The 21,535-nt window shown below is 41.5% G+C and overlaps 1 long non-coding RNA gene across 1 annotated transcript in view; it reads right to left on the reverse strand.

The window, feature by feature from the left end:
* Positions 1–21,072, reverse strand: part of LOC118167233 — a 35,456-nt gene extending 14,384 nt beyond the window's left edge. Inside the window, exons 1-2 of the long non-coding RNA XR_004751036.1 lie at positions 20,957–21,072; positions 19,486–19,586 (exon numbers count right to left, since the gene is read on the reverse strand). This is a non-coding gene — a long non-coding RNA (uncharacterized LOC118167233). The remainder of the gene's footprint in view (positions 1–19,485; positions 19,587–20,956) is intronic.
* Between the last annotated feature and the right edge of the window lie 463 nt (positions 21,073–21,535).

Raw genomic sequence — 21,535 nt, forward strand, 5'->3', positions numbered from 1 at the left:
TTTAGATCATTACTTATCTCAATAAGTCTAAATAAAAACCTGTCTTAGTAAACCTGTGTCTCAAAAATGTAAACCATAATCAAATGTGTCCTTGAAAGTTAGCACACAAGAATGACCAGGAAGAACACTGGAAAGGTCAAAGAAAAAAGATCATATTAGTGTCTCCTGTGTCCAGGAGAGATAACATAACAAAGGATAGGTTCACAGCATGGCCCCAAATACAACAGCCCAGGTGAGTTTCCATCACTGGCTGAACAGACCAGGAACTTTTCTGGGTAAAGAACTATTCCCCTATTTGATCCAACCTATACTCAATTTATGGGTTCTGCATCAGGGAAGGTGTCTAGATTCCACTTTGTCCTCTCAACCCAAAAGGAACATATTATTGGACTCTGTTATCAGTTAGGTACCCATATGGGTCAAAAGAAAATAAAGTCAAATCTGACAATACTGAGGTTCTGGGAACGCTTTTCAGGAATTACATGTCTGTCCCCCATGCCAGCCTGTCACACCGATTGTCCCTCCCTTGCTGTCTGCACATGTGTTCTTAGGCTTGAAATTCCCTTTGCCTGATAACACAAATAAAGCCATTCAGTAATAGAAACGTTCCCCTTTTAAAGCATTATTCAAGTATTTTCTGCTTGATTTTAAACAAAATCAGACTGAAATGTAGCATAAAGGTGTTAGCCCATGCACAAAATGCTTTATACTTGTAACAGAGCCATTAAGATGTCTTTGTGATGATAAAGTTGCATCTTCATCCCCAAAGCTTTTTAGTAGGATTCAGTTATTTTCCAAACAAATTCTCCAGGACAGTTCTATTTATACAATTCCCAACGTACTCAACAGTGCTGTATCTAGGCACCACTAAGAAAAATAAATCTAGGAGAGTTAATTCATTTTTCTTAGGTAAGTGGTTACAAGGAGAATGAGTTCCTCTGACAAATATTTGGAAATTTCTGCTCTCCTGATGTTAACATACTGCAGGAAAAAAGAAGCACTGAGGCAGTCTTATTGCAGAAATCAACTTAACTCACTAGGAGACAGATTATAGCTTTGGAAAAAACACACTGGCTGGGCCAGTGAAGTCAGCATAAAGAAAGAGGCTTTCAACCTTGCTGAGACGGGAGGGATTTACAGTGAATTTTGATCTGGCTTTCTGAGATGCTGATGGACACCTACAAAGTATACTGGCCACTTCTGGAAACAGACCCACGGAGCGTGGTGGGAGGAAAGAGGAAAGGAGTTGCTAAGTAAATGTCAGCTGCGGGCAGGGTCAATAGGAGGGAGTGCTCCATCACAGCTCCACAGAGCCGTGCCTGTGGTGCAGCCTGACCCTTCCTGCTACTGTAGTGCTGCTCTTATTAACTGGTCCAGTATGCCTGGTAACAGCAGTCACTGCAAGGAAGACAACCGAGATCTGGGAGGAGACAGAAAGGTCTGGGTATTTACATGTCTCTGGATCCCAAGGTGTGGATGAGGGGAATCCAAGCCTTAATTTGCTTTGGAGTGAGGCGCTTTGGTAGGAAATCAATCACTGAAAACGCAGGTGGGAAAAGGATTTTTTTTTTTTTTTTTGCTAAGGGGTATTTTGATGTCTGGGTGACACATTCTGGAAATTTACCAAGCAGCAGATCTCTGCCCTGAGTGAGAAGACAAATTTCGGCAAGTAATCTATAATATGTGCTGTGAAAAGTGAGAGAAAGAAACATTTTGTAAGCTGTTAATTGCACGGGATGATGTTATGGTGTTATGCCTAAGGCAAGGGTATGATGCATCTTCCTCCAGCTCACTAACAAGCACACAGGGGTTTTCACTGTGCAGCGATACCCCAGGGAGGGAATAAAGAGGGAAAAATAAGTAAGGAAAATATCTTCAACAGTGAAAGAAGCTAGTTTGGCAAAGCACATCCTGCAGTATATTTCAGGGATTTATATACAATATTAGAACAGATTGAATTCAGTGAAAATTCATCTAGGGCCAGTTTCTCTGTTCAGTAGCAGGACATGGAATGAAATTTCCATCCTCATCCTAGACTTTCCTCATGTGTTTTGCTCAACAGATGTGTAATTTAACCTGCACTTTTATTCCCAGATTTATGAGAAGCATTTACTACTGTCTGAGATGAAGGAATAAAACTTTCAGTCTGTTACCTGCTTTATGTTAGAACCCTTTAATGGCAGAAATTCTTTTCAAATTTAAAATTACATTTCATTTCCACTACTTACTCTAGATCCCAGAAGACTTTTGAAAATCACAACTACAGTGAATAACGTGAAGTGTAGGATGCCTCCATGATGTGGGGCCTTGGTCAATAAACACTGCAGTTTATTTTATTTATTTATTTATTTAGATGATTTCTCCTTAGAAGACATGGTACTTCTAAAATCCACTTAGACCATTATGTAAAGATTTCCAAGCAGAGATCTAAGAGATGGATAACATGGCTTTGCAGAGCCACTGCTGTGCTGGACCACCTCCCCAGAACCAGCAGCAGCTCCCTTAGCTTGGAAGGTTTTTATCTGCTCCACAACGTCCAACGGTACTGGAAGTAGGGCTAAACTACACAGAGATGTTTGTCACCTAGCATTTTATTGCCCTTGTCTCTTGAAGTGAAGATCTGCCCGTGGTTTTCATACAGAGATCATCACCATGGAATATAAGCAACAACAGTCTCTGTTAGGAGCCTATTTATAAAATAGTCATGGTTGCTTTGACTCCAGCATGGTCTGCCCTGTATTTTAGGCCCAAATCCCACTCCTGTGGAACTAAACAAAAACATCTCTTTCAATCAGAAGACTTTTTAGACAGAAATTGGCCCTGCTCTACATTTTACAGTTCTCAGGCTGTAGTAGGACTGAGTACAGTTAATTTTAACAAATAATTTAATTTAACAGTGAAATATCAAATTAATGTGGTAGATAGTTCAGACTGAAGGGGCTTAAAAAAAAATTAAGTAAGAATGTAAAACAGTTTACAGTTTCACTGGATTGAACTGGAGGTCTGTCTCACCTGCTGCACACCCTTAAAACGTGCTCTATCATGCTGACTACTATCATATTACATGAAAAAGATGGAAACATGTCATTATAAAAAGCCACAAAATTAATTAGGCAACCATGTTTAAGAGAGTGAAGTAATTCCTTTTTTCATTTTCAGGGACCTCAAAAGTAAAGCCCCATTGGCGAACTCCTGACCCTGCAGAGAGCAGTGCCCATCTGGTGAGCTGAGACATTGCACAGCTCACACAAAGATTTGGGGATGGACCCCAGGACCCTGGGACCCCCGGGGTGGGGCTGAGCTCCTTTCGCTGCCCCTGCCTGCTGCCAGCCCGTGCCAGGGTTTGGCCCCATGTTCAGCAGTGGGGCAGGCTGCCTGACAGCAGCTGCAAATAATAAAGCATGCAGTACAGCACACTTGTCATTACGTAGAAGGAGCAATGTTTAGAAGTAGCTGATTTATGAGAACCCGAGCTAGGATGATCTTCTTGGGTTTCGGTGAAACTAGATGAGCCAGCTTCACTCTGCTACATGCTTGTATGACACCGCGCTGTCTCGGTTTACAAAATTAAAAAGAAATTAAAACCACAAACCAATAAAAAGTGCTTTCTTCTGAAATATGTTTTGACTGAAAGCTAAGGTCCTTTCATACTGTTTTTCATATTCTATCTATCTCCTCCTCCATCACCCCCCACATGCTTCTCAAGTCCATCTGAACTACTTGCCATGTTTCTTCAGGCATCTCTGCCCCCACAGGGGAGGAACAGAGGCTGCTAGAGGGCCCCCAGCTCGACTGATCTTCCCATTATACAGGAGCGAGCCTCCCAAATTGTCCTGTTGGCATAATAAGTCTCTGCAGCATGAAGATTATGCCAAATTTTGCAAATGCTTGTTCAGTGCAGAAATAATGTTTGGTCCTCTGACCAAACAAGCCTAACGATGTGGACAATTGCTGTGTTAGAAATCACATAGTAGCCGTGACCCTTTCTCTTTGTCCTTCAGCACAATCCGTTTTCCAAACATACATTTCCTTTCAGAGATTTGTGGAGTACAGGAGAGAAGGACGGCAACTCAGCAGCTCTCCTGATTGTGTAAGAAATCACTTATTCAGAGTTAAGCAAGTGGCACACTTCGCTGCCTGGTGAATGCTAACCATAGCTAATTTCAGATTTTTATAGCTCTTCAACATGAGCATGACAAAATGCCATATGGCGCTCTTGTTAGCCAGGCAGAGTGTCCTAAATCAGCATGATTTCCTTCCAGACCTGCTTGGAGAGGCCTGGTTGGCAAGGCCAGGTTGCCGCTTAGCCTGGCACTGGGCAGCTCATCCTGCCGGGGCCGCTGCAAGCACTGCATCGAGGGAGCAAATATCAAAAAGTGGGACATGACCCAGTTCATGAAACCATCTTCTCTGTCTCTTGCTGCCCTCTGCTGTCTCAAGCCTGGGCAGTGCAGAGAGGGCTGTGAGCCCCTGGGGAAAAAAAAATATATAAAAAATCTACATCTGAAATTGAGCCACGCAGACAGGAGAAGCCAGACACGGGATCTGAAAACCTGACTGGCCCTGAAAAACCCCAAAGTTTCTCCCGTGTGGGAATGTATTCACACTTTGTTGGTGCGGGACGTCTGATGCTGCGTGTGATGTGTGAGCCATGCAGTGCATAGGCTTGATGCTGTGCAGGGGTCTGGGAAGGAAGACCACACAGGAGCCAAGGGGCCTGCAGTCTCTTGGCAGTTTGTATAAAATCCTACATAGCAATTGTAACTGTTTCAAAGGTTTTTTAACACAGCAAATATAGATGCATCCAAGAAATATAAGTGAATCCAACAAGCTCAGCCGTATTACTTTCATCCTTAGCAATTGCAATCAAAGGAAATCTGACAACTGCATTCTTTCAGCGTGCTGAATTTCTCAGGTCAGCCACCTCTTTCCAAAAATGCGCTCTTTATACAGGAATGAAACTTCTATCCAGACCAGAGCTGAGTCTTTTAGGGCTATTTCTAAAACACTTTCCAAATGCATTTGTAGATTCAGAGCTCACGGGGGAGTTCTTCCCATCTCCTTCATTTCAGGTGACACTTGTCCTCCATGCTCCATTATGAGGACCTTGATGGCTTGCACGAAGAGCTGGGGTACTCCGTAACAAAATGTGGGTTTCTTTGAAGGCTCATTTTGGTGCATGCTCTGTTGGTTGCATTAGAAAGCACCATTGAGGCAACACATTTTGGGGAAATTACAAGTAACATTGGAAGTCTTGGTGTAAATACAGCTCTAATGAAAAGTTATTTTCACCTGTGCATTGATTGTGCCAAGACTTTTCTAAATTAAAAACAAACAAACAAACAATGTTAGATCTTGGCTGTAGCTCAAGCTACAATATACCCAGGAGGCATTTAAGACTCTCCCTGAAAGACTGCCCACTGTAGTTCCTCAACCACATATCCTTCCTCCCAGCAGCATTCTTACTAGTGGGATGGCATCAGGAAATAAGTGATACCTACCACAGCACCCACAGACCACCAAATACCTAAAACACTCTCAAGCACAAATGATGAATGACCAATTCTTATTTAACAATCTAGGAAACAGTCAGTTTTTTCCCATGTGTCTTTTTCCCCCAGAAGCTGGATTAGACACTGCAAATTGTGTGGAGCAGTTCAGGGCAAGGAAATATTTTTTTTATTTAAATATTTTTTTTATTTACAACAGTAAAGAGTTAAAAAAAAAAAAAAAAAAAAAAAAAACTCTTGGCAGTTTGTTCTCAGATATCCTGCAGAAATGTGAGAATTTTACAAGGAGGAAAGAATATCTGCAAGAAAGCCATTGTTGTCCTGGGTGCCAGTGAAAAGGACTTCCAGTCCTGGACCTTCATTTTAAAAGAACTACAGGAAATCTGGTCTAGTCCTTGAGGTGTTGGATCCTTACTGTCAAAATCTGTCACATTTCCTCCTGTGGAAGTCAAGTGCATCCCTGACAATGGGAGAAAGTGAGAGATTGTTAGATGTGGAGGTTTTGTCACTTGGGCTGTGAACTCAGAGAGGAAAGCTTAAAACCTGTGAAGCAGATTGGGCTGTGACGAAGTGCTTGGGGAAGGAAGACTGGGGAAGCAAAGGGAAGAACTTGGTGGGCAAGAGTTGAGACTGAAGAAACCACAGAGAGCAGGAAGACTGTGCTCTGAGGGCACACTTGCCTCCAGAGTCCCTAGCTTTTCAGCTTTTCAACTGTAATGTAAAAGCAAAGCTGTCCCCCAGGATTTTCTAGAGAAAAACATATAAATGTAGCTGAAGCCCTCAAACACACCCAAGGACAGCACCCAAAAACAAAACAAAACAAAACAAAATAAAACAAACAAACAAACCTAAATGTTCTCTTTTCACCCTTTTCACCCTGGACTTTGGACTTTGACCAGCAGGCAGTGCTAGTCTAGTAGACATATACCATACATGCAGCCACCTGAATAAAAGCAAATATTGAAGCACAGCTCATTGATTTGTCTGCCAGCACTGAATGAGGCAAAGTTGCCAGGAGAAAGGAAAAATTATGTCTTATATCATAATGTATATAATACCTAAGAGGACTGAATTGCTATTACATATTTAATCTGGCATTTCCTAGCTTTTGAAGGTAGAATTTTGCAGCCTGAATTATAATCCTTTCCTGTATCTCATTTAATAAGCAATAAATATACGGGAGAAGATTTGAATTGGAGCTCCTGGGATTTCAGGTCTGAAAGGAAAGGAGGTGGATGAGATTTCTCCCAAAGCTTTGTTATTGCAGAGCCAAATGAGTGTTACAAAAACAGCAAATGTAGATGTAGAGGCAGATAGGCTTGCCCTTAGAGCTTAGGCTTTTTATTTTGTCTTCACAGTGGTTAGCACAAAGTAGCCTTGGCCTTTAAGTACTGCTACAACACAAACAAATAATAAACATTTCAAGAATAAATACTACCTTGACTTGTTACTTACTGTCGTAGTTTATTTTATGTGTGGTCTCATTTTTTGCTCTGGGTTTCTTTAATTGCTGTGGAGCTTGCTGTTGTTTATCCCAGACAAGAGCGACCCTATATGAAAATATGCAACAGCTGAGCATTTGCAAAAGAATATTGTAGACAGAGCAATAGTCCTGAGCAGAGTCATTCACATTCACACATGAATCATTCAGCTCACTAGCTGGCCCAGTATTCCCTGAATGAACATAAGCTGCTCTGCAGCATTTATTCTTGGACAGCTCTTCTTGGCATATGTACCTTGACAAAATAAGAATGAGGTTAGCCAAGGTATCTATGCATGGCACTGCTAAAAGAGCAATAAAATGTAATATAGATGATTTAGTGGGCCATTTATTTTAACGTGTACATTTTTTTAATGCAAATGGAATGGCACTTCGGCTTGCACTTCTAATACCATGCTATCCTGGGCTGCTTTATGACCACCATATCCACTCTACCGCTTCAGGGGGTTTGGCCCAGAGATCACTTTGGTTTTATTGTTACTATTTATACATACGAACCTGCAAAGCATAATTCATGCTGAAATCAATGAGACCATGCATGCTTGTGGATTCAAGTCTCATGTCTTTCATATCATGTTGCTAAAGAAAAAGATAAGAAAATATTCTGGAGGAATGAGGAGGGATGATGAGTTCCTCTTTTTTCATGTTATGAAACAGATAAGAATCTCACCATTCAAGAAATAAGGCAAATCATTGAGGCAAAACATCAAGCTGTCTTGCAACATGCTGGAGCTTGTTTGGAAGAGTTGCTAAAATACAAATTACTGAACACTTAAGCACTCCCATTGTTTGCTTGTTTTTATTGAAATGACAGAAAATGGAAAAGCTGATGCATTAGCACATAATTGTATCACATAGATGGTACTGATGAAAACCTCGTCCCAGTAGGAAAATAGGAGAATTTCTTCTGTGAGGAACATAGCAACAAAATAAAAGTATTTTTCCTTTTTTCCTCCCACAACTGAGGGGAATGGGTTCATTCTAAGCTGGGGGATAGATGGATGTATTTCTAATTTTGTTGTCCCAGCACTGTTTTGTGCATGGGATTTATGTACCTTTCACCATGCCTGGGTAAGCTGGCAGTGAAGCTCCAGTCATCTGTTGCAAAATGTGATAATAACTAGGAGCAGTGCCTGAGCATGATATGGGACAGTGAGAACGGACCTAGGCTCTTGGCCAGTGAAATACAGTTTGGGTGATGAACGCAAGCCAAGGCCATAGCACATTTTGCCTCTTGGTGCTGTATCTTGCTTCAGGCACATCTTCCCAGGATTGCTCATGCAGCCAGCACACGCCTGGGAATTGCAGCAGGGCTGGCATAGCTCTGCCTGCAAAGGCACCATGCTCATGGCTGCAGGGGCCCCAGACACACAGGGGAAGGGGAGGTGTGATGTTACTTGGGTACTTCCCTTCAAATGCTATCAAGCACCCAAAAAAAAAAAAAAAAAAAAGAGTGAGAATACTTCCTTAAGGCAATATTTCATTTCAACAGAGGCTGCAAGAGTTCTCTTTATAGGCATATTTCCAGTATCGTTCTCTGTTTTCACGTATTATTTACAACCCACCCAAGTTCTCCTTTGAGGAATGATCCTTTCCACGTTTGGTCCCAGTCCAGGGATGAACTGTGTACGATATGTGGAAATCTTTGGAAAATTCCCTTCAGCTATTTTTGAGGTACCGGAGTGTGAAACAGAACCCCCCAGTCCTCCCACCCAAATATACAATTTTTCAGCTTAAGGAATTTTACTTTAATTCCACTCCCCTCCCCTCAATCACTCAGAGTATCTGGCATATCAAAAAAAATAATAAAACATTAAACCAACAGTTTCTAACTGAGTCCCCCAAGGATTTCTCATAACAAAGTCAGGCTAAGAAAATATGAAGTGCTATGAAATAGACTTTATATCACTTTGCCTTTAATCAAAACTGAAGATTTACACGTGATGGCAAAAAATGACAGTGAACAAAACATGAGTCTTTAGGTTTCAACCATAAAGCTTGCGAGAATCTTTTTCCATTAAAGAAATGGCATTTTTTAATTCTACTCTCCCAGCTCACTTTGAGTTTTGCTGTGATGGATAAAAAGAAAATCATCCAGAAATGTTTTTTAATTATTTTATTTTTCCTTAACTATAATTGAACTGTGAAGGAAATGGAAGGTATACCTTTTTCCCCAAGCTTTTGTTTGTTTGTTTACCAGTAATATTTAGCTTTAATCTTCAGTGGCTTTATAGTGATAGAGAGAAGCCATTTTGATTTAAAGTCCTTAAAATAAATCCATGGCAGTCCTGTGAAAGCAGATCACCGGTCCAAAATCAGCTCCTTGATCTTGCACACACCAGCTTAAGCTGGAATTCCTCTAGATTCACACCAGCATTTCTGAGATCTGCATCTGGCCTTGGAGATTTAAGCCATTACATTGCTGGAGCTTGATGTTGATGCTGGCTGCAGTTCGGTTTAATTTAAAGTAAAAAGATACTGTTTCGACAGCTGGAGAACAACCTCCAGACAAAGCATACATGATGTTATAATTGCTCTCTGCTATACAGTGGAAATCAGCTGTAATGCTGCTCTGGAGGTGAAAATCCACTTTTCATGGAGTTTTGGCTCTAAGGCCCAGTCTTCCACTTTCTCTGTTTCAAAGCCAAGCAGGACCAACAAAAGTGCCAGCGTCCTTCAGCATCACCCAGACAGGGTGTTAAGGGAAAAGCTGAACCTAGAGCCAGCCACTGGGCAGGCGGTCTGGGATGGAGAGAGCCAGGTGAGACTCCAGGACTGCTGCAGAAACCTCAGCTTTTTGCTGTTGTTGGGAAACGCAAGCCCCCAAATACTGACTGTCTAATTCCACCACGGGGATCTGGTAGGATGAAGCAGCTTTATCAGCTGAAAAATTAATCACTGCCTAATAAGAGAGAAGCAGTATCAATAGCCATTTGTCTTCATTTCCTTTCTGTGACTTTCGTGCTCATTAGTTAGATTCCAAATCTTCCTCCCCTTTCAGATTTGTTTACAGCATCTGAGAGCCAGTAAAACACTACAGCAGACATACCAATAACATGCTTGCCAAAAGCACTCTCACACTAATAACACACACATTTTCAGTCATGTATTTGTTTTGCCAGGTCCTTAACTTCCAATTTTTGTCCAAAAAGACAGTAGAAATGCTGAGGATGTGTCAGGTCTCACCATATGGTGAAAGACCTGGATCCTGTAAAGCGTTTTATCAAAGTAGCCACCTCATGGAGGGTGCTCTTTCTCTTCATGCATCCATTTGTTTTCAATGTCATTGTTTAAAATAAAAGAGGAAAAAAAAAAATGCACTGGATATGTCAGAACACATTGTGTTTCTGTGCCTGGATACTACTCCTCTTTTCTGCAAACAATTTTCTGAAAGGTGTTTCCGTAGAGTTTTCTAAATAGCCATGGACAGCTGGAAATAGTAGTAATAACCCTAAACCTTCTCACTTGATCTTCAGCCACAAATACCATTGCTATCTAACAAATCTACACGTGTCCATAATGTTTCCATTTATATCTAACTCAGAACCAAACAGCAATCTATTTTCTGGACGTAGCTTGGAAGTAGACTGAAACTATTGGTAGAAGAGAGCTACAGAAAGTGCTGATGTTGCTCAAATCCTGCCATTCAGGCTGTTCTGGATCTTCAGACAGGCAGGGAAACACCTGTGATTCTCTGAGCACCCTGTTCCTGGTGGGGCACCTTGCACCACAGGTCAAGGAGGTGTTACTGAGTAGCACCCAAACCAATAAATGCTGCCAGCATTGCTCAGGTCAGTCGTGGTGCTGCTGGGGTGTGGGAGAAGAAAAGAGAAAGCCAGAGCAGAAGCAAGGGTTGGTGTTGGAGAGGAAGCAATGCAAGGAAGACAAGAAGCATCTACAGCAGGCAGGGATGTAGCAATACTGCCAAGGTGGGGGAAGCAGGAGTAAAAACAAGTGAAAGCAGTAACAAGAAATTCAGGCTGCAAAGCTGTTGGGCACTACCTCATTAGTCTGATCTTCTGCATGGCCAGAAAATCTGCCGGCCAACATCTCTGCCTGTCACTCCTGTACCCATCTCTACTCGCTTCTGCTCATTTCCACTGCTTGGAAAAACATTCATCCTTGACTTCTAGATACCCAGCTATAAGGATTCATCATATAAATTTCACTATGAAAAGGATGCACCATATTTCCAACATAATTTTGTCTGGGTTTGGATTCCAGAGCTGAAGTTTACTTGTGCTGTTATAAATCTTGAGTCATCTATTCTCAGAAAAAAATAATTTCCTTACATAAGTATTTTGAGACCAAGATAGAAATCTGTTAGCTTTTTCTTCAGTCTCTCACTGTAAGAAATAATTCCAGATTGAATCATTCCCGCAGTTTTCTTCCAAAACTCTTCCGATTTGCCAATATTCTTTTCAAAAAGCAGAGATTCCAGAAGAAGTCAAATTTGCTAAACCAGAAAAAGAATAAAACCAATTGTGTACTAAAAATCCTGATTTTGTCCTAAAAGCCCAATACCCAGCAAAGTCCTAGGTGGTCAAATTGTGGAAGGATACTGGGGTAAAGACCTACTTCTGACTGTCACTATATTTATACATCAGAAATTGTCTCTTGGTGGGACTGAAGACCTTATTCAAAAGAGATATTTTGAAATCTTCATCGTAACTATGTTTTGTTTTGTTCTTTCCAATTGAAGATGAGATTCTTATACAAGCAAATGAATGCCAAAATTGCTTTGGTCTCAAAGGAGAGACCTAATCCTGCTGAAACGTTACTCCTTGGCACAATATCTATTTAAACCTAAATGGAAAGAAAGAATCAGCTAAATCTTCTCAGATAGAAGTCTTGGATGCTAGGCTAGTCCAAAGAAAAAGATGATTATTAACAGACTGACTTTCCTATTTTGAGGAGCTGAAGAAGCCTTAATTTTGGTGATTGCCACATACTATTTGTGCATGGAATATAGACTTTCTTTGCACATTTATTGATTTATTATAGTCCTGAAACAGAATAATTTTTGTATATCTTGTCTTTGAAAGGATCTCATGTTTTTCTAATCTTTTATTATAGAAAAATTTAGGATGGTTCAGCAAAAGACTGCAGTGACCTTTAGACAAATCTCCCCTTTGCTCTTTACTTGTCTTCACACCACCGATACAGTGAGCTGACCATTTCCTAGGAGCTCACAAGTGACAAAACTGGCACCATAGCAATGATCTCGGTACCCTGCCTTCCTAAAGCAGCCCAATGTCTTCTGACATCTGCAAGCAACTCCTGAACAACTGCTCAGAAAGCCTAAGCCCAGCAAGAGGTGTACGACCCCTTCACCCTCAGACATCTGTAACATCTCTGCGAGGGTGACGCAATGCTTGGCTGGGACCATCTCAGGGCTGAAGGACAGCTGAAGCTGCGGTGCCGGGAGGAAACAGCTTTGAAAGCAAGCCAAAGCAGAACAGCCTCCACTGTCTGAAGGTGCACACGTGTAACTTGTGTTAGAAGTGCTCCTGCTCTCCAAAGGCTAATCTTCCCCACTGCAGGACCTCTCAGTTTCCTTAGAGACGCATAACTCTACGATGACCAAAAGCCTAAATTTGTTATAGTCACCACTGTCATTGCCCACTAGTGCTGGAGAAACTGCCCTAAGGCTACCAAGCATCCTGTCCCCTTATCTCAGCTTCAGCTGTCTGGGAACACAATGCTACCAGTGTAATCCCTGGGTGCATGAAGTACTGGAAATGCCATACCCAGTAGTTCCCACAGGAAGACTGACAAACCAGCGTGTTCTTCAGGGATGACGGAAACCTAGAAAGTGAGTTTGTAGAGAAGACAGTGCTTTCTGCAGGGCTAGCTGGGTACTGGCGATTTCTCAGAGGCCAGTTCTGCTTCAGAAGAGTCACTCTCCTTCAGCTTTTATTCCCCTCGTGAACATATGCTTATATTTTAAAATACAACAATGGCAGGCTACTCCATGCTCTCCCCAGTGAGGAACTGAGCAAAAATTACCTACATAAAACAGTCACACAACTAAATTAAAAACTGGAATGAATACAGATAGTGTAGCAACTGAAATGTTACTTAAATAAACAAGTAATAGAGTAAGCAACTATGCCTATATTTTAGATGTTGACTAGGACTGTCATTTGGGCTGAAAATTGGCTGGAATGGCATGCTTGAGGAGTAGTGATTAATGGCATGATGTCTGGTTGGTATCCAGAATAAGCAAAGTCCTCACGAGGTCAACACTGGGACTGATGTTGTTCAGATGCTTCTTCCTGAACCTGGATAAGACTGAATCCACCCACAGCAAATTTCTAGACAATACTAAATTTAACATTATGAACATCACAGTTTCAGTCCAGAAGGATATTGAGAAACTTGGGGAATAGGAAATGCTACAAAGTTTAACAGAAATATCTGCATCTGAGTCAAGGTAACCCTTCACCTCAGCACAGTCTGTGAACTATGGGGTTGAGGAGCACCCTTTCTGAAAACAACCTGGGCGTTGCAGTGGACACCACTGCAACCATATGCACCAACAGTGTAACGCAGACCTCTTACTGGACCATATGAGGAAGAATACATCAAAAAGATAGAGGTTAATTTTTATTTCTCCCTCTACTCAGCACTGGTCAGCCTGCACTTGGTTTACTGTTTCCAGTCTGGGAACTCCTAGTTCAAAAGAGACAAGCGAAAAAGCAGGAGGAAGCAGCAGAAGGCTGACAATTCATACTTAGGAAATTAAATACAACTTTGCAATGAATTAAAAAGAAGTACAGTAATGCTCAAATGCATGAAGCACATTTCTTCACACTTTGTAAGTCACAACAGCTCTGAGGAAGAACATCAAGTTTATGGCTAGATGAAGCACAGAGACTGCAACCAGAAGATTAAAGGACTTTTGTTCTCTGGTACAGCCACAAGTGCTCTGCTTTCAGTGTTTCTCAATGCTGTGGAGAAACAGTCCTATTTCTCATCAACGGTTTTATTAGCACTTGGGGTAAACTTTCTCTAACTGAGGCTGAACACAGCCCTTATAGCTCTTGGTTGCAAGAACCAGTTATGTTCATTATTCTACCAGGTAGCTGATACAAACATAGTTTTCCTTCCAACCACCAGCACACACCACTCTCCAAAAGAAAGGCACCTGCAAGACATATGGGTGGAAGGGTGTCACTGGCCATTGTTTTGTGACCAGTTGGGTGTCTAAGAGAGACACAAAAAGATCAAAGGAAGAAGCAGATGGTGGCAGGGAAAAAGCCAACAGCACAGACACAACAAGGGCCAGGAATGTGCCTCTGAGAAAAGCTGAGAGAAACGGGGAAAAGAGCTTTTATGCTGTTTGATGGAAAATAGACTTGAGCTGTAAACAGAGGCCATGCCTCTTCTGTGATTCTTGCTGTGTTAAGAGGAGGGCTTTGTGCTGTGTTTGCTATTAAATCAATTAAATAGGATTGCATCAGAGAAACTTAATTTCTGAAAACATTGATTTTTCTTCCTAGCTGGAACAATTTTTATGAGCCAGGATTATTATTTAGTTATTCATACATTTAACATAAATTTATAACCAGCCATCTAGGAAAGAGATAATATTGTTGTATTTAACCCTAAAACAGTGCCCCTAGCTCAGCACTCAGTGAGCTGTGTTTCTAATGTGCCTACTGGTGTGGCACTGGAAGAGCTGCAGTTTGGGAAGGTTTCAGACAAACTAGTTGTACTGTCAAGTAATGGTACATGAACCAACAATGCAGGGTGGAGTGCTGGTGGATACGGTGTTGAATACTTCTTTCCCATATTGTTCTTGTTTTGTTTTTTCAGAGGAAATGCTGGCACCTTCAGACATTCCAAAGTGTCAAGCCCTCTTGCTTGTATAAGTCCTCCTATACTGACCACCTGACTTTTTGCACTGAAAGTGAGAGAAGTGCTCTCTTCCTATCTGGGAAATTGAATAAACTGGGGATGTTGTCTATGTCCTCCTTTACACAGCTCCTGCTTTACTGAATGTCCATGCACTAGGCTATTGAAATGAGAATTCGGAGGAATTTGTAGCTGGCAAGACATACACATACAAGGCTTCAGCATGCACACTCTGCACAGAAAGAGTGCTGCTCTAATGAGATGATCAGGTTGCTCAGGACTTTCTGCAGGACTTACTTTTGCCTTATTTCCTGCAAGCTGCTCAGACCCTGCTCTGAAGACATTATCCTTCATATCCATATGGGGCTTTCAGTGAGCACACAACTCCCTCACAGCTGAGACCTTCACTGTTACCTTCCTGCACAGCATCACTCTGAAGTGACAGGGCTTGGCAGTGTCCCTTCAGACAGGAAGCTGCTGCATCCCAGGAAGATTAAGGCCAAACACAACCACGTTGGACACAATTTTAAATTCCCCAAATCAGATTTTTGGAATACTGTTTTGTGTTCCGAGCACTGCTCCCACTGACTTCAAGATGCAGCTGTGAAAGTTCAGCACGCCTACAAGTCCTGCACCAAGAATAAAACTAATGTAAAACTATTGACAGCTTCTGAAAACATTGGCTCGAGTGACTCAGCTATCATCACATGGGAGTTATGTGACAGAAGAAGGGACCGTATCCAATTCTCCAGGGTAGAACATCACTCCCTTGCCATATGCTCTTTTTCCAAATTATGCCTTATCCTCTACATTGCCTCACATTTCTGGGGCCAAGGAAGTGGGAAGGGGTCCTATAATGTCTATAACTGTACAGCCACGATCAGTTCCCAGAACTTTCCACACCACTCACAGAATAATCCCCACAACCTAATCATGAAAGACAATCTACAAACACACAAGAAGTACTGAGCTTTGCAGCTTTAATGATATTTTTTTTTCAGTTGGCAAGTATTTTGCTTGTTTTTCAGAAAGATTTAACAAATTCCTTTGTGTGGCATTGTGCTGCTATTCACAATGGCCACCAGGAGGTAAAAGGGGCCTTTAAATCCCCTTCACAGATCTCTCTTTGGGTAATAGCATGACAGAAAATAATGATGGGTATCAGAGACCACCAGGATCTGGGACAAGCAGACCTCCTAGTTCACTTCTCCACCAGTCACCTCTCAAATCTCCCAGCCTTGTTGGGTCCTTATCCCCATCTTTGCACTGAGCCAATCCCTTTTCTCCTCCTATGGATGCAGCATCCTTGGCAGATCTACCACTACTCACCCAGTCATAGTTTTTCTCCTCAAGTTCCAGCTGTGGGCTTTGATTTGAAACTCCTCACTTCCCTCTGGACACTGGCTCTTTCCCCTTGCAGTGACAGGACTGGATTCAATTTCCATGTCATTTGCGAGGCAGCAAAGTGACCAAGAGTGAGAATCTCCCTGTACCCTTGTCTGTGGCCTGATCTCCATGCTCAGCACTACAGCCTTTTGTGTATTTGAAGATGCACCACATCTCCTTCCCTCATCCTTCACTTCTCTAACCAAACCACCCCAGTCACTCAGCCTGACTTCATGTGTTCCAGCCTTCTGCTTTTTCCTCTTCCTCTTTTCAGGTCCGGACTCATCCAGCACACACACAGCCCGCACAAAAAGAGGGGCTGAGAGGAGCTCAAGCATTCCCCTAGGAAGTCAAAGCCCCACTGTCCAGCCATTCAGATTGCAATTTGGCTCTGTTGTTTTTATAGCAAAAGCAAAAAGTGCCTTTTGGTAGAAAAGACACCCTTATTTCCTTATTTTAAAGGTCCCATTTCAAAACAGGGAGGCACTATGACTGCTTTTAAAAGTCTTTAGAAAGTCTTTAGTCAACAAAAGAATATTTTCCTCCTTGCTTCATTCTTAGCACTATGTAGCAACTTTACAGAAAATTTCCAGGAGGAAAAGAGATCAGTCCAAAGCAGACCCTTAACATTGAAATGGTAAATGTTCCACAAAATTATAGGTGACTGAAAAACAGGCAATATGTCAGGAGACAAGAATAGGTCTATCTGCACTATGAGTAAAAGCTGGCTGTATAAAACCTTGCATTGTGTCTCCAACTGCTTAAACACTCAGTATGGATGATAGCTATGCTAATATGAGGCATTTAAAAAAAAAAAAAAAAAAAAAAAAAAAAAAGATAAAATATTAAAGACTGTATTAAAGTTCTCACCCAAGGGTATTCACAATTTGGCCTTAACACTGGAGTTTTTGTTGCCTATAAATATCATGTGCTGCTTTACCTCCTGCCCCACAGTCCTGAAACATGAGCCATAACTTGCAAAAGAAAAAAGGCACCTCTACAAAGTAACCCCCTCTACTTCAGACAGTTGCTTCCAGACCAAAAATCACCCAATAATCTCACTTCCTCGAGCTGCAAAGAGGGAGAGGAAGGAACTGCAGTGACAGCCATTTCTACCACCTCATCAAAGACTGCTAATCGATCCCCAACATTTACAGGGTTTTCTGGCCATGGTCCTACGAGAAAGGAGGTGAGGAAGGAAAGCAGCCAGTGTCTACACCTTGCAGTCCACATGGGTTAATGCACTTTTGAGAAGGGAGAAGCTCAGGAGGACACCCTGCAAGTGGGATACAGTGTACGTGATGAATGTCCCTTAAAATACAGGCCCAGCAGTCACTAAACAATAAGTGCCACAGCCAGTCTTTGTCTGGGAGAGTTCTGTAAAATGATATTGATTTTAGACAAAGTGGAAGGCAGCCTCTTAGTAGGCTTTCGTTTGTCACCTGTGATGGACACTTGAGGTCGCACACTGCATGGCCCCATGTCTTTCCATAGGCACCAGTCCCCCACTTTTAACCCCAGCCCTGTGTTTTCCTTTTACTCTCATTTCTTTTCTTTCAGGCTGAGGAGAAGCTCTGTAAGAGGTGTTTGTTTTGGGAAAAGAAGAAAGAAGACTGTTCTGGAGTTGTTAAAACATAACTACACAGGTTTCAACAAAGAACCACTTAAAAGAAAGCTAAAGAGGTCTTTTTTTTTTTTCTTTTTCTTTTTCTTTTCCTTTTTTTTTTTTTTTTCCAGAAACCAAAGTTGATGGAAACAGCTGGAGACTGCAACTTGGAAAATCGAGAAAGTAAGATGAATCAAACTTCCTGTTTTCCCTCTCCTACCCCAACCTGCAGGGGACAGGGGTAGGGAGTAACCTCTTCAGACCGTTTTCAAAACATATGGTGGATTCCCAAAAGGTTCAGGTTTGGATTTTATTTTAAAGCAAAAATATCAACTGTGCTTTTGCACAGATTTGTGGGATCTTCAGCTCAGCTGCAGCTTGCCACACATAAGAAAACATATCAGATCCCACTACCAAACTCTGATTTGCAAAAAAATGATATTAGTAAACCTTAAGTAAACCTTAATCATTAAAGCTGATAGTGTTGCTTTCAGCTCCTTGCCACAACAGAGTTTTCTTACTTTTTACAGGAGCATTTTGTGATTAGCTCCTGTTATGCCACTCACCAGTGCTACAATTCATTGATGTGAAAACACAGTTGTGAAACTTGGCTTCTGAAAGCTCTTACCCCAGGTGATAGAACCTCATTCTTCATCATCACCTTATGTCTTTTTAGTTATCCCTTTTGGTGCACAACTTGAGACTTTTCAAAGCTTAGTAAGATAAAAAAAGTATTGAAGTGTCTCAGATAACACACCCAAAATGTAGGATTTATTATTTTTGTTATTATTTTGTCTTAAACACAGGTGTACCACAGTTAAAAGGTGGTGTGGAATAAAGATGTCTTGGTTGCTCTCTCAGCACATCCCACTGTTATAAGAGCAGCTAAAACATCACTCAGCCCCTCAAAAATGGCAACATAAAAATCCATAAAAATGAATAGAACCAGAAGATCTCAGTTCTATTCCTAGCAATGGTATTGACCTCTGAGAGCCTGGCCAAGTGACTTAATCCCTCTACATCCCCACTTCCCACAGCTGTGAAGAGGAAATACTAACGCTTTTGTAGGACACTTCAAGGTTCCTGCCCAAACACTTTAGGTTTGCCATGAACACAGAGCATGGGCCTAAAGTCATAAGGAAAACAATGGGAGGTCTTTCTCTTAATTAAAATATTTCAAATATTCAGCTCTTACTGCAGAAAGTTATAATCATACTATATTATACATATTATATATATATAAATATATATTACATAACCATATTAAGGCAGGCTCTCTGCATTATTATGGTTTATATGGTTTAGGCACTTCATTTAGTCACTTAGATTATGACAGTTTGTTTTCATTAATTTCTAATGCTACTGTGAATGCCCCAAAAGAAGATGTTTCAAGATGTCTAACATATTCTGTGATGAGAAGATTTTTATTGGGCTTTCCTCTTAATATCTACATCAGCTCTACCTATAGTTCAGTAACCCTGTTATTGAACTCTCATTTTGAAAATTGACATGTAAATTATGTGTCATCCCACCACTACGTTCCATTAGTAAGGCCTGGCATATGTTCAGGGTAAGAAGCAGCTATGAAGGTTGATTTTAAAATAGAATAAAAATACAATTACCATCATATAGAAATTGTGTGTCCAGATAGAGTACTTCATAGTAGTTGTAGGCAATCTCACTTTTATAGGTTCTTCTCTTTGTTACCTCTCCCAGGAAGCATCTGAAGCTAAATAAATAAATAAATAAAAATAAAAAGTGCTGTTTGGATTTTTAGGGTACAAGACGATGGTTTAAATTATATTTAAAATTGTAAATAAAGTTCTCTTTTAAACCCCACATATGCACATAAGCTCTTCAAACCACAAAACATCCAAAAGAGATGTAGAAATTCCCAGGAAGTCAGTGACTGGGATAGCAACCACAAAGACAAAACACATTTGAATGCTGAGTATATATGAGAGAGCAAGGGCATCACCTGTAGCCACAATCTGCAGTGGAGAAGAGATAAAATCAATACATGCTGAGGAACCATTCCTTATGTTTTTCCATTATCCTCTAAATAAGCATTGCTTTTCTGTTCTGCTGCCAAGGATGTATTCCAGTTTAACTCTGAAGATTGAATCCCCATGCATGTCTATATCTAAAAGTCTACGATTGTTATTTGGGCCCTTGGGTCTTAAAATGTTTTACTTACAGCCCACAGCCAGGCAAATTTCATCCTTATTTCATTCAATCATATATTCTGGCTCATTATTTTTCCCCCTTGCTTACAGAGCTCAGCTGGCCTCAGCTCTGGAGCTGGCTGGACGTTTTTGCTGATCACCTGCCAGATATTGACAATTATGTGCCAATTTCATTTTTCATATGAAAGAGTATTTTAAGAATAAACTTCTCATTCATGTTGTTATTACATGCACTGAGAGGAGTGAAGGAAATGGCAAAACAGTGTCTCTCACCTTTGTGTATTTAAAATTTCTTTTGGACCTGCAGCAGATTGCAGGAGCTGCTTTTTGCCATCTTCGTGTTGTAGGATCAAGTGGGTGTGAGATATCACTGAATCAAAAAGCTTTGGGCCTGAAGCCAATTCCTTTGGGGCCCACAGCCCTTGCCAAACTTCTGCCTGTGACTGGGACACTGGCAGAGCTGGACACATTCTGTTTGGGCCTGGAAGCCCCCCTTGATGGCAACCATCACTCCGCTTCCCTGCAAGCTTGCGGACCTCAACATCATCCCTTGATGAGTACCTGGCTCTGAGTCATTCTTCTCTCTAAGGAAAAAACAAGCATTTTGGTTTACAACTTTTGGTTTCAGGGCTGCAAAGGACCCCTGCTGCCCCTGCCCTGGTGAGGGAGCTCCCACCAGATGACCAGCTAGCATGAACAGACGGCTGCTGAGCTGGCCCTATGTGCACTTGCAAACAAGCAGAAGACACAGATTACAAACTCCCCAAAGTATTCCTCTACCTTCAGGCTCACTTATTTCACACAAGCATGAGTCAACATAGAATAACCAGAGCATGGGGGCACAGCAGAGGTTTAGGTCCATCTCTCTCTACCCCAATACGCTAGCCAGAGCAAGATGCACACTCACATTTCATCGTGTGGCAGAGACCATGCAGCTCCTCCCCAGCCACATCTGGGTTCCTGGTGCACTGAGGGTGCTCCCAGTCTTTATGAGCCTTACTGAATTATTTCTGCTGCTCTTGGTGCTTTAAGCTGTGCAATGGTAGAGCAGAGACTTGCATTGTTCTCTTGCATTTAATTTTTATGTGAAATTTTGGTCTGGAGCCAATCATATCATTGGAGGCCGCTCAACATTTCACATAAAAATTAAATTAGAATACTATTAGAGTACTACACAGCACTTGCTCAGTGGTGTTTTTCCACTTTCCTTAAAACAAAAGAAGAAAACACCACACTCTCACATCAGATACAGAAGAAAGTCACTATTTTTAGCAGTGCAAAGAAAAAGGTTGCTTCTGACCGCAGCAGGGTATTTTATTTCCTTGTGCAGCTCAGAGAGGTTGTTTCCCTGACTGCCTAACCAGTTACACTGAGCACAGCAGTATTTGTGATGTTCCTCAGAAAGTGCACCAGCGTTGCTCCCAACCTTGTCAGTACAAAATCCCTCCTGTGACAGTGCTTCTATGGGACTGACAGGCTCATCTTT

This window comes from Oxyura jamaicensis, chromosome 4, assembly GCF_011077185.1.
Source record: "Oxyura jamaicensis isolate SHBP4307 breed ruddy duck chromosome 4, BPBGC_Ojam_1.0, whole genome shotgun sequence".
Taxonomy (NCBI): domain Eukaryota; kingdom Metazoa; phylum Chordata; class Aves; order Anseriformes; family Anatidae; genus Oxyura; species Oxyura jamaicensis.